Raw genomic sequence first — 13864 nt, forward strand, 5'->3', positions numbered from 1 at the left:
TAGGAACCCACTTTAAAAAGGTCATGAGGAAAAAATTTAATGAAATACATTGCACCAAGGAGGCGAAACAAGACTTTGCCTCACTGAGCGGTGAAATACGGAAGACTTCTAGTGAATTTTAGGTATCTTGAGACCTGAAATTAAATACTATTAAATACTAAATAATATTCCAAAATTGTATAAACTGTAAAAAGCAGTTTATTTTGTTTGTATCGCATATTAAAATTATTAAAGATCAAAAAAAAAAAAAGATTAGAGTGGCAAGGGTTCTTATACACTGCTGCATTGCAGCGCTTGGGTCCTGGGTTCAAATCCTACGGAGTTTGTGTGTTCTCCACGTGTTTGTGTGGGTTTCTTCCAGGTTCTCAGGTTTCTTCTCATATTGCAAAGACATATGATGCGCCCCCTGGGCCGCGTGGGGAACCCGGAACCGGGCCTTTTGTGGGATGCTGGGGTTTGTAGTCACCATGGCGGCGACCCGGTCCCGTGGCTCAGGGTGGTCAAACCAGTGGCAGTCTATTTATGTGGTTTTTATGATTAAATGTCCGACTACGCCACCCGTGGATTGCGGCTATTATGAACCGCCGCTGCAAGGCAGTCCACTGAGGCTGATGGTGTGTGCAGCTGAGGTAGTATAACTCCCCACGGGATGAGTGTAGCCCCAGGGCAGTATAGTAGATGGTGGTTGTGGTGCGGGGCGTCCCAGTACTAGTAGTGCAGGTTCTTTATTCACAGTTCTCATCCAGGTCACTTGTGCACAGATAGGACCGCCTGAGCCGTGCTGCGTCCACCAGGCAGGGGGCTCGATCAACCCCCAGGCAATTCCGGAGTGTGGCACAGGACCCCCTTCTATCCTTTTGTCAGCCGTGCCCCACCAGTGACACTACTTCTGTCCAGCTGCCTCGGGTCTTCTCCTGGGAGGACTGGGTGTCCACTTCCCTGACCCTATGTGGTGTGCCTTCCTAGTAGGTGTAGTGAGGGGTCGCACCAGTAAATGATCACGACCACCGGTTCTTGGTTAAGGATTAGTCACCTCCACCAACTTGGGATCCGGTACCCTGTCCTGCCAACCCGTCACCCGTAATCTCCTGGGTCCTTAGGGTTCCTTCTGCTTTCGTGTCTCTGGGCCTCTCTTGGTGTTCTGTTCCTTCTTACTTTCCTTTCTGTTCTCCTCTCTTCTCTCGGGCCCCGGCCTCTACTCTAGGCCTGGCCCTGGAGCAGAGCTCCTGCAGAGCCTCTCCTCACAGACTGCACTTCTTCTCTGCACGACTGAACTCTCCCTAAGATGGTGCCCACCTCTTATACCTCCCTCTCTGTGTATGAGCCCAGGTGACTTGCAACCAATGGGCTCCTACCTATGCCCAGAAACCGTCCCCTCCTGCTCCTACATCACTGGGTTTTCCTCCCCCTCCCCACTCCAGCCAGGGACATGATCTGTCGTGCCTGCATTACTGTACTAATGGGAGCACCGTTGAGCTGTCCCCCGGAAATGGGGTGTGTGTGATGCATGCAGCTAACTGAGTCCCGGTCCACACACCATCCTTACCCGGGAGTGGGATATCACACTTCTGGGTGAGGTGCAATACCTCTGTAGCGACCGAACCCTCGGGGCGCTACATTCCCCCCTGGTAAACCACAGCACGTCCTCGGGCTGGAAAAGAGTAAAGACAATTAATTTACAAGACATGCTAAACTTTTTCAAAACTTTTTACATTAGAAAACGGACGACATTGTTCAATTCCCTTTATGGGAAACACTTTCCTCTTTTTCAACACTTTTCTTTCATTAGATATTGTCAATACTACCGGAACTCTTTTGTCATATAAAACATCATATAGCAGCATATAAAACTTTTTCATATAAAACATTTTTAAGTAAACATATTCTTAGATCCTGGCCGCGGTGCAACTTGCGACCAGGTGTTCATTCTTCTTTTAAGTGCAAAAACTTCAGCAAACTTTTAAACGTGAGGGACTCTCTGTCCCGAGGTAGACGTTGCAGTCTTTTTATAAAACCAGTAGGGGGCGCTTTAGGAAGCGCAACTATCTACAGGGGCGGCCGCTCTCAGTCCTCGACCAGTTTGGGAAGGGGATGGCTGTTCTCAGTCCCCAGCCAGATAAGGAATATAGGGGGCAACTTTTTAAACAGTCAACATCAGTTCTTATACCCTGACGGGTAACTATTTACATAGGCACATTTTCTCCTCCTTACTACTGACGGTATCCTCCGTATGCGCCTTGTTCCTCCGGGTAATCTTCAGGCCCGTCCGGACCCTCTTGACTCTCTCCGTAGTGGTATTGCAGCTCCTCCTCCGTGAGCCGGTGGACGCGGAGGGCGTACAATCCCTTTGCGCCCTTGTGCCGGGTGTAGGTGACCACGTCACCAGGGTATAGATCTCGTCCGCGATGTCCCTCTGGCAGGTGGCTCTCGACGTCCCTACGGGTCACAAAGACGTCGTCTGTGGTCTCAGGATCTTTAATGAAGCCCCAGCCGTGCTCCATCTAGAATTTCACCACGGTCCCGGTGGCTCGAGGACCGCGGCCGGCTTGGGGATCCTGTCGGGCTCTCCTCTTTTGCTCCGCACTCCGTGCTTGGAGCCGCTCCTCCCTGATACGCCGTTCCCGTCGCTCCCTTTGAAATGTCGCCAACTGCTGGCGGCAGGACTCTAGTCGACGGGCTGCGTCTGCCCGGGATTCGTGGGTGAACCCCATCAGGTTTTCTCCAATGGGGTACCACTCAAACTGGGCGTCCTCCAGTGAGGGATGGATTATCTCTCTGGGCTCCGGAGCCGGTATCAGGGGTTCACGCGGGGGCTGGTCCCTCCATGGGCGGCTGCTGGTCAGGTCGGCCGGCCATACTAGGGGCAGTCCATCCAGGCCGGTGTGCTGGGCGAATAGATCCGCACCCAGGGGCAGTATGGCAGGGGGCCCCGGTTGGGGAGCAGCGCCCGGGGGCACTCGGCCTCGCGACCAGGCCGGTGGTCTTCCGATCGTGCCCGGGAGTGGCGCAGTCGAGGAAGGGGGCGCTGGTGAGGCAGTGGCGCCCGGGTGCACGAGGCCTTGCGACCAGGCCTGTGACGTCTGTCTTTCGACCACGCCCGAGGTTAAAGGGCACGGCGCGGGGCGGGGCGTAGCCGCGGCTCTTGCCGCCTGAGGCCTAGCCGGGAGTAGAGGAGGCGCGGTGGCAGGTACGGTTCCCGGGGCTTCGAGTCCCGCAACGGGAGGAGGGGGCAGGCTTGTGGCCTCAGGGCTTGGGGTGATGATGTCCCCTTTACCTGCCTCGGTCTTTATGGCCTCCTCCGCGGCGTCGTCCTCGGCCACCGGTCCACCTTCACCGCCCTCGGAGGCAGGCACGCTGCTCGGCCCTGGTGACGCCTCCTGCTGGTGGGCTGCAGGCTGCCGGGCCAACTCCTCCTTCCATCCGGCAAACACATCCCGCTGCGCCCGGACCATCCTCCGGTCCAGATCCTCCAGCGCAGCTCGCGCACACTCCAGGTCCCTGGGGAGCTGTGCCAGCAATTCGGTTAGGCTGCAGGGCGGTTCAGCCTGCAACAGGCTACGGGCCAAGGTGCTGGTGGTGTTTGGTGTTCCTTCCATTCCCGGGTGCGGTCTGTCCAGACTGATCCAGACTGCACCCTGCCCCACAGTTTTCTTTCCTGTCCGCCCCCATTGGGGGTGGTCTTGGGGCCATCTGCTGACAGTCACTTTCAGGGGCAGCCCCCCCACGTTGATGGACATCTCTACAACCGCACTCATGGCTGTTGGGGGCGGGCTCCTTCTTTGGCGCTATTCTGGGACCTGGCCCACGATGGGAGGTGGCTTCCTGCTGTCTTTTGGCTCGCACATTATGGCGTCCGTTCTGCTGGGGCGGGCGCCATTTTCAACACAGTCAACTTTCAATAAAACAGTCTCTTTCTCTTCAGGCGCGCAATACCCGTTTGTGGCGGGTTGGTCGCAATCCTGCCGACTACGCCAAAGTTGACGCGCCCCCTGGGCCGCGTGGGGAACCCGGAACCGGGCCTTTTGTGGGATGCTGGGGTTTGTAGTCACCGTGGCGGCGACCCGGTCCCGTGGCTCAGGGTGGTCAAACCAGTGGCAGTCTATTTATGTGGTTTTTATGATTAAATGTCCGACTACGCCACCCGTGGATTGCGGCTATTATGAACCGCCGCTGCAAGGCAGTCCACTGAGGCTGATGGTGTGTGCAGCTGAGGTAGTATAACTCCCCACGGGAAGAGTGTAGCCCCAGGGCAGTATAGTAGATGGTGGTGCCGTGCGTCCCAGTACTAGTAGTGCTGTACGCGGTGAGAAAGCACAGAGACGAGGTGTTGCAGTTCAGGTTCTTTACTCACAGTTCTCATGCAGGTCACTTGTGCACAGATAGGACCGCCTGAGCCGTGCTGCGTCGACCAGGCAGGGGGCTCGATCAACCCCCAGGCAATTCCGGAGTGTGGCACAGGACTCCCTTCTATCCTTTCGTCAGCCGTGCCCCACCAGTGACACTACTTCTGTCCAGCTGCCTCGGGTCTTCTCCTGGGAGGACTGGGTGTCCACTTCCCTGACCCTATGTGGTGTGCCTTCCTAGTAGGTGTAGTGAGGGGTCGCACCAGTAAATGATCACGACCACCGGTTCTTGGTTAAGGATTAGTCACCTCCACCAACTTGGGATCCGGTACCCTGTCCTGCCAACCCGTCACCCGTAATCTCCTGGGTCCTTAGGGTTCCTTCTGCCTTCGTGTCTCTGGGCCTCTCTTGGTGTTCTGTTCCTTCTTACTTTCCTTTCTGTTCTCCTTTCTTCTCTCGGGCCCCGGCCTCTACTCTAGGCCTGGCCCTGGAGCAGAGCTCCTGCAGAGCCTCTCCTCACAGACTGCACTTCTTCTCTGCACGACTGAACTCTCCCTAAGATGGTACCCACCTCTTATACCTCCCTCTCTGTGTATGAGCCCAGGTGACTTGCAACCAATGGGCTCCTACCTATGCCCAGAAACCGTCCCCTCCTGCTCCTACATCACTGGGTTTTCCTCCCCCCTCCCCACTCCAGCCAGGGACATGGTCAGATGTGCCTGCATTACTGTACTAATGGGAGCACCGTTGAGCTGTCCCCCGGAAATGGGGTGTGTGTGATGCATGCAGCTAACTGAGTCCCGGTCCACACACCATCCTTACCCGGGAGTGGGATATCACACCTCTGGGTGAGGTGCAATACCTCTGTAGCGACCGAACCCTCGGGACGCTACACATACTGATAGGGAAATTAATTTGTGAGCCCCATTGTGGACAGTGATGGTGTCTGTAAAGCGTTGCAGGATATGATGGCTGTAACGGGTCTGGGAGGCGGAACCTCTGAGCAACTATACAAGGGGGCGGTCCTTGTAAGGAAGCGGGTGGCGCCCAGGGAAGACGGGCAGGTAGTCACAGCAAGTGACAGGGACAGTCTCTGGGTAAACGGGCAGGTGGTCACGGCAAGTGACCGGGACAGTCTCTAGGTAAACGGGCAGGTGGTCACGGCAAGTGACCGGGACAGTCTCTGGGTAAACGGGCAGGGAGTCACAGCAAGTGACCGGGACAGTCTCTTGGCAGGCGGGTGGTCACGGCAAGTGACGGCAGAGCCTCCAGGTAGGCTAGCAGGCTGGTAGCAGGTGGACGCTCCCAGGTGAGCGAGCAAGAGTCTCTGGACAGGCAGGTGATCACAGCACGTGACGGCAGAGCCACCAGGTAGGCTAACAGGCAGGTAGCAGATGAGCACTCCCAGGTGAGCGGGCAAGAGTCTCTGGGCAGGCAGGTGGTCACAGAACGTGACGGCGGAGCCTCCAGGTAGGCTAGCAGACAGGTAGCAGGTGAGCGCTCCCAGGTGAGCGGGCAAGAGTCTCTGGACAGGCAGGTGGTCACAGCACGTGACGGCGGAGCCTCCAGGTTGGCTAGCAGGCAGGTAGCAGATGTGCGCTCCCAGGTGAGCGGGCAGAAGGATCCACAGACAGACTGGCAGGGCAGGTAGGCAGACTGTCGGACCGCAGGAATAGTAGCAGGTAGACACGAGACTGGCAGGTATCAGACAGGAAACTGGCAGGTAACTGGCAGGTAACTGGAAACGGGACCTGAAGCAGAGTGATGAACTGTGCTACAACATTGCTCGGGCACCTCCATTTTGGAGGAGGTGCCTTATATATGGTGAAGTCCTCCGGCCATTGGCCGAGGACTCCTTAGGACGTAGCGCGCGGCCCCTTTAAGAGAGGGGGAGCGCGCGCGCCCTAAGCACCGTGGCCGGGAAGGAGCGCGCGCTGCCAGCAGAGCGGGAGGAGGACGCCGGGCACGGAGCGGAGAGGTGAGGGGAACAGCGTCCCTGCCTAGCAGGAGGCAGGGACGCCGACGCTACAGTACCCCCCCCCCTTTTTTAGGCCAGACAGAAATTTAGCAAGGATGAGAGGGGCATGGATGTTCTCCCGGGGCTCCCACGTTCTCTCCTCAGGACCAAACCCCTTCCAATCTACTAGAAAAAAGGTCTTTCCTCTTACCCTTTTGGTGGCCAGAATGTTCTCTACCTCAAACTCGTTTTCAGCGGAAACCGGAGCAGGAGGCGTACCTGTAAACTTGGAAAAAGAGTTAAATACCACGGGTTTGAGGAGAGATACATGGAAGGAGTTAGGGATCCGCAAGTTGGCCGGGAGTTTCAATTTATAGGCCACCGGGTTGATCTGATTGATAACCTCCAGTGGGCCGATGAACCGAGGCCCTAACTTGTAGGAAGGAACCTTGAGCCGGACATACTTGGACGAGAGCCAGACTTTATCTCCAGGACAGAATTGTGGAGGATCCAGGCGTTTTTTGTCAGCGTGTTTTTTCATCCGCTCGGACGACTGAAGGAGTGCGGATCGGGTACTCTCCCAAATGGAGGATAATTCGCTAACGAGAGATTCCGCAGCCGGATTATCCACCGAGGTGGAGACGGGAAATGGGATCCGAGGATGCTGACCGAAGACTACAAAAAACGGGGATTTGGAGGAAGATTCGCTCTCGTGATTGTTGTAAGAGAATTCGGCCCAAGGAGATCCACCCAGTCTGAAAGGTGGGCATTAACGAAGTGCCGGAGGTAACTGGTCAGGATCTGATTGATCCGCTCCACTTGACCATTGGACTATGGATGGTAAGCGGAGGAGAAGTCCAGGGTGACGTCTAGCAGTTTACATGTGGCTCTCCAGAAGCGTGAGGTGAACTGAACCCCACGATCCGACACGATGTGGAGGGGCAGGCCATGAAGACGGAAGATGTGGCGGATAAAGTCTTTAGCCAGCTCGGGTGCAGACGGGAGGCCTGGCAGGGGAATGAAATGGGCCATTTTGGAAAAGCGGTCAGCGACCACCCAAATGACTGTACAACCGGCAGAGACAGGGAGATCAGTTATGAAGTCCATAGCTATATGCTGCCAGGGGGCAGCAGGTACAGGAAGCGGAAGGAGGCGACCGGCTGGCAGGTGTCTCGGAACCTTGTTGCGGGCGCAGGACACACAGGCAGAAACAAAGTCTATTACGTCCTTGTGCAGGGTAGGCCACCAGTAGTGCCGGGTAATAAGCTGGAGGGTCTTTTTCTGACCGGCGTGGCCAGCTAGTTTAGACGAGTGACCCCAGTGTAGGATCTTCTCCCGATCAGGTACCGTTACGAACGTCTTACCGGGAGGGAGACGATTTAGACTCACGGGAGCCACCTGCATTACTCTGGCGGGATCGATGATGTGTTTAGGTTCCTCCTCGAGATCAGACACCAGAAAGGATCGGGACAAGGCGTCCGCTTTGATGTTTTTGTCAGCCGGGCGAAAATGAAGAACAAAATCAAAGCGAGCAAAAAACAAGGACCACCGGGCTTGGCGCGGGTTAAGTCTCTGGGCACTCTGGAGGTAAGCCAAGTTCTTGTGGTCAGTGTAAATTATTACCAGGTGAAGAGCCCCCTCGAGCAGGTAACGCCACTCCTCCAATGCCAGCTTAATGGCCAATAACTCTCGGTCTCCTATAGAATAGTTGCGCTCAGAAGAGGAGAAGAGTTTGGAGAAGAAGCCGCAAGTTATCATTCTCCCGGAAGACAATTTTTGGGTAAGTACCGCTCCGGCTCCAGAGGAGGAGGCATCAACTTCCAGGAAGAACTGCTTGTTGCCGTCCAGGCGATGCAGCACCGGGGCGGAAGAGAAAGCCTGTTTTAAGGAAAGAAAGGCTTCCTCTGCTTCGGGCGGCCATTCTCTGGGATTAGTGCCCTTACGGGTGAGCGCAGAAATTGGGGCAGTCCGGGAAGAGAAGTGCGGTATGAAGAGATGGTAGTAGTTGGCGAAGCCCAGGAACCGCTGAATAGCCTTCAACCCCTCTGGTCGAGGCCACTTCTCGATGGCAGACAGTTTCTCAGGATCCATTCGTAGGCCGGTCTGAGAAATTATGTAGCCCAAAAACGGAAGCGAGGTCTGCTCAAAGAGGCACTTCTCATATTTAGCGTAGAGGTGGTTCTGCCTGAGCCTGAGCAGGACCTGACGAACATCCCTCCGGTGAGTCTGGAGATCCGGAGAGAAGACCAAGATGTCGTCCAGGTACACCACTACGCAGGAGTAGAGAAGGTCCCGGAAGATGTCATTGACCAACTCTTGAAAGACGGCGGGAGCGTTACAGAGACCAAAGGGCATTACCAGATATTCATAGTGGCCGTCCCGGGTGTTGAATGCCGTCTTCCATTCATCCCTCTGACGGATACGGACCAGGTTATACGCCCCACGGAGGTCCAGTTTGGTGAAGATTGTAGCCCCCCTCAGACGGTCAAATAATTCCGGAATGAGAGGAAGGGGGTATTTATTCTTCACCGTGATCTGGTTAAGGCCTCTATAGTCTATACAGGGACGGAGAGAGCCGTCCTTCTTTTTAACAAAGAAGAAGCCTGCTCCTGCCGGGGAGGTAGATTTCTGGATAAATCCCCGGGCCAGATTCTCCTCAATATATTCAGACATAGACCGGGTCTCAGCAGCGGACAATGGGTAAATACGCCCACGGGGAGGAGTAGTACCGGGTAACAGGTCGATTGGGCAGTCGTATGGTCTGTGTGGGGGTAATGTCTCTGCCTCCTTTTTATTAAAGACATCAGCATATGACCAATAAGGAATCGGAAGTCCAGGTAGATTAGCTGGGGTAGGAGAAGGACGGACGGGATGGACGGGAACCAAACAAGTCTTATGGCAGTCCTGTCCCCAGCGAAGGACTTCTCCGGTCTGCCAGTCAAGCACGGGTGCATGTTTCTGGAGCCAAGGTAGGCCTAGCAAGAGGGCGTGAGAGAGTCCAGGCAGAACATGAAAGAAGATGCTCTCAGAGTGCAGCATTCCCACCTGCAGAGTAATGGATTCGGTGATGAGTTGGATGGGACGTGGTAAGAGGCCCCCATCCACGGCAGCGACAGATAAGGGTACAGCCAGAGGTTTGGTGGGAATGCGGTATTTTTCTACCAGGGACTGAGAAATGAGATTCCCGGCAGCTCCAGAGTCAAGTTGGGCTAGTTCAAAATAACGGTTCTCCCCGCAGATGATAGAGACTGACAGCAGCAGAGATGGAGAGGGTTTATTCTTGTCTAGGACGACCTCTCTGAGCGATCCTAGACACAGGCGTTTCCCGACCTCTCCGGGCAGGTACGGATCCGGTGCTCCTTACTGCCACAGTAGAAGCAGCTCCCCTCGGCACGGCGTAAGTCTTGACGGGTTTTGACCATCTTGGTCTGGTCGACCTGCATAGGCTCAGGTGAGTGTGCCTGGGGAGTAACGGGTTTCTGGAAGGTGGGGGCTAGACGTGGAAACCTCCTCTCACGGGTGACCTCTTTGGCGCGCTCCTGGAACCGGATGTCAATCCGGGTGGCAAGTGTTATTAAGTCGTCGAGAGTGGTAGGAATGTCCCGACCGGCGAGTTCATCTTTAATACGGCCGGACAGACCCTCCCAGTAGACAGACACCAGAGCGTCGTTATCCCAGGCCAGCTCCGAAGCAAGGGTACGGAACCGTATGGCATATTGGCCCACGGTGAGATTTCCTTGACGGAGGCGTAGCAGAGACGATGCGGATGAGGTCTTCCGTCCGGGTTCGTCGAAGACTTTCCGGAAAGCCTTGAGAAAGGCTGGCAAGTCGGACACCAGGGGGTCTCCTCTCTCCCATAGAGGATTTAGCCAAGCCAGAGCCTCCCCCGTGAGGTGGGACATGATAAAGGCCACTTTGGACCGGTCGGAGATAAACTGATGGGACAAGAGTTCAAAGTGCAGGGTGCACTGGTTTATGAAGCCCCGAGCTTGAGCGGAGTCACCTCCAAAGCGAGGAGGTGCAGAAAGCCGGGGTCCAGGACTGGATACCATGGTATTGGTGGGCAGCGGCGCAGCCGGATTGCGAGTCATGACACTAGCGGTGGTTGCTGGTGGAGCAGTCAGAGTGTCCAGGCGAGAGTTGACATTCCGCAGGTGACCCAGGATGGACTCCTGTTGGGACCTCTGACGGGACAGTTCATGACATAGGTCCGAGAGCGAGGGAGCTTGGGTGCCACCGGGTTCCATGGCCCGAGCAAACTGTAACGGGTCTGGGAGGCGGAACCTCTGAGCAACTATACAAGGGGGCGGTCCTTGTAAGGAAGCGGGTGGCGCCCAGGGAAGACGGTCACGTAGTCACAGCAAGTGACAGGGACAGTCTCTGGGTAAACGGGCAGGTGGTCACGGCAAGTGACCGGGACAGTCTCTGGGTAAACGGGCAGGTGGTCACGGCAAGTGACCGGGACAGTCTCTGGGTAAACGGGCAGGGAGTCACAGCAAGTGACCGGGACAGTCTCTTGGCAGGCGAGTGGTCACGGCAAGTGACGGCAGAGCCTCCAGGTAGGCTAGCAGGCTGGTAGCAGGTGGACGCTCCCAGGTGAGTGAGCAAGAGTCTCTGGACAGGCAGGTGATCACAGCACGTGACGGCAGAGCCTCCAGGTAGGCTAACAGGCAGGTAGCAGGTGAGCGCTCCCAGGTGAGCAGGCAAGAGTCTCTGGACAGGCAGGTGGTCACAGCACGTGACGGCAGAGCCTCCAGGTAGGCTAACAGGCAGGTAGCAGATGAGCGCTCCCAGGTGAGCGGGCAAGAGTCTCTGGGCAGGCAGGTGGTCACAGCACGTGACGGCGGAGCCTCCAGGTTGGCTAGCAGGCAGGTAGCAGGTGAGCGCTCCCAGGTGAGCAGGCAAGAGTCTCTGGACAGGCAGGTGGTCACAGCACGTGACGGCGGAGCCTCCAGGTAGGCTAGCAGACAGGTAGCAGGTGAGCGCTCCCAGGTGAGCGGGCAAGAGTCTCTGGACAGGCAGGTGGTCACAGCACGTGACGGCGGAGACTCCAGGTTGGCTAGCAGGCAGGTAGCAGATGTGCGCTCCCAGGTGAGCGGGCAGAAGGATCCATAGACAGACTGGCAGGGCAGGTAGGCAGACTGTCGGACCGCAGGAATAGTAGCAGGTAGACACGAGACTGGCAGGTATCAGACAGGAAACTGGCAGGTAACTGGCAGGTAACTGGCAGGTAACTGGAAACGGGACCTGAGGGCTGAAGCAGAGTGATGAACTGTGCTACAACATTGCTCGGGCACCTCCATTTTGGAGGAGGTGCCTTATATATGGTGAAGTCCTCCGGCCATTGGCCGGGGACTCCTTAGGACGGCGCGCGCGGCCCCTTTAAGAGAGGGGGAGCGCGCGCGCCCTAAGCACCGTGGCCGGGAAGGAGCGCGCGCTGCCAGCAGAGCGGGAGGAGGACGCCGGGCACGGAGCGGAGAGGTGAGGGGAACAGCGTCCCTGCCTAGCAGGAGGCAGGGACGCCGACGCTACAGTGGCGCTATATGAGCAAAGCATAATAAATAATATACAGTGGGCGGACCTATTTAGTGATTGACAGTCTTCCCTGTATGACTGTGCATGCAGAGATAGTCACTGAGTAGGACTGCCCACTTGACTCATATACATACAAACACCAGAAGTATCAGACTGAAGAACATTGGGCCCACCAGAGGATTTGATTCTGAGGACCCACCTTCTCCCCCACTCAACAGCCCCATAGCAGCTGCAAGGTTTGCACTATGAACTCTCCTGAAGGAGAAGCCAGGGCCCACCGGAGGATTCTCCGTTTCACTGATGGGCCAGTCCAACACTGAACACCAGAGATTTCAACTAACAAAATACAAGTTATACTGAATCATTTCCAACAAATTGATGTATCATTCTTCTCAGCTTCTCCTCCTCCTTACCACAATGTCCACAGGTTGGAGAGCGTGTACAAAGTGACAGGTTCCCTTTAAGCCTTCTTTACCACAGAGCCCTAAACAGTTAATGCGCTGCTCTGCGGCTCCACCCTGGAGCTGAATCTACATTGGATCCAGGAAGTCATTTTCACTTTCGGACATTTTAAGGGATTGTCATCAGAGTGCGATTCTCTCTCTGGTAAGTATCTTGTTCTCTTGCTGGTAATGGGGTAAACAGTAGCACATATTACGTTTTCTTTATTTCAAAGCTATAATGTTTTTGTTATTAAGCGTTTACAATTACTCCATTATGCAATTTCTGAAACAAGAAGGAAAATCTGAACCGATCGTCACCACATACAACAGGGATATCTATAACCTGGATGTACTGCAGCAGAAAGATGGAATAGATCAGCTGTTAGGCTGCATTTTTATTCTGCAGTTTTTGTTCTGAAAAAAACAACAAAACAACATATTTTATTTCATCTTAAAAAAGATAAATCAGTATTCTGATAATATGTAGCTCCAAACTACGTTTTAGAATAGCATGTAACATGGATCCATTATATGATGTCTGGATAAATCAGATCTAACCTTCCCTCAATGCAACGGTGGGATAAGCTGTGTACACAGTGACTGCACCAGCAGAATAGTGAGTGCCGCTCTGGAGTATAATACAGGATGTAACTCAGGATCAATAATGTAATGTATGTACACAGTGACTCCACCAGCAGAATAGTGAGTGCAGCTCTGGAGTATAATACAGAATGTAACTCAGGATCAGTAATGTAATGTATGTACACAGTGACTACACCAGTAGAATAGTGAGTGCAGCTCTGGAGTATAATACAGAATGTAACTCAGGATCAGTAATGTAATGTATGTACACAGTGACTGCACCAGCAGAATAGTGAGTGCAGCTCTGGAGTATAATACAGAATGTAACTCAGGATCAGTAATGTAATGTATGTACACAGTGACTGCACAAGCAGAATAGTGAGTGCAGCTCTGGAGTATAATACAGAATGTAACTCAGGATCAGTAATGTAATGTATGTACACAGTGACTGCACCAGCAGAATAGTGAGTGCCGCTCTGGAGTATAATACAGGATGTAACTCAGGATCAGTAATGTAATGTATGTACACAGTGACTACACCAGCAGAATAGTGAGTGCAGCTCTGGAGTATAATACAGAATGTAACTCAGGATCAGTAATGTAATGTATGTACACAGTGACTGCACAAGCAGAATAGTGAGTGCAGCTCTGGAGTATAATACAGGATGTAACTCAGGATCAGTAATGTAATGTATGTACACAGTGACTCCACCAGCAGAATAGTGAGTGCAGCTCTGGAGTATAATACAGGATGTAACTCAGGATCAGTAATGTAATGTATGTACACAGTGACTGCACCAGCAGAATAATGAGTGCAGCTCTGGAGTATAATACTGGATGTAACTCAGGATCAGTAATGTAATGTATGTACACAGTGACTGCACCAGCAGAATAGTGAGTGCAGCTCTGGAGTGTAATACAGGATGTAACTCAGGATCAGTAATGTAATGTATGTACACAGTGACTGCACAAGCAGAATAGTGAGTGCAGCTCTGGAGTATAAT

General features: G+C 54.2%; 1 protein-coding gene across 2 annotated transcripts in view; it reads left to right on the top strand.

Annotated features, from left to right (window-relative positions):
* The first annotated feature begins 12310 nt into the window (after positions 1-12310).
* The window catches only part of LOC141162481 (uncharacterized), a 36553-nt gene continuing 34999 nt past the window's right edge, over positions 12311-13864 (top strand). Inside the window, exon 1 of one of the 2 annotated variants that reach the window (XM_073648646.1) lies at positions 12311-12441. The gene's annotated coding sequence lies outside the window, so the exon portion shown is untranslated. The remainder of the gene's footprint in view (positions 12442-13864) is intronic. The other variant, XM_073648647.1, reaches the window with a different exon arrangement.

Source organism: Phyllobates terribilis, unplaced genomic scaffold, assembly GCF_046119375.1.
Source record: "Phyllobates terribilis strain yellow unplaced genomic scaffold, ASM4611937v1 Scaffold_9__5_contigs__length_417890890, whole genome shotgun sequence".
NCBI classification, from domain to species: Eukaryota; Metazoa; Chordata; class Amphibia; order Anura; family Dendrobatidae; genus Phyllobates; species Phyllobates terribilis.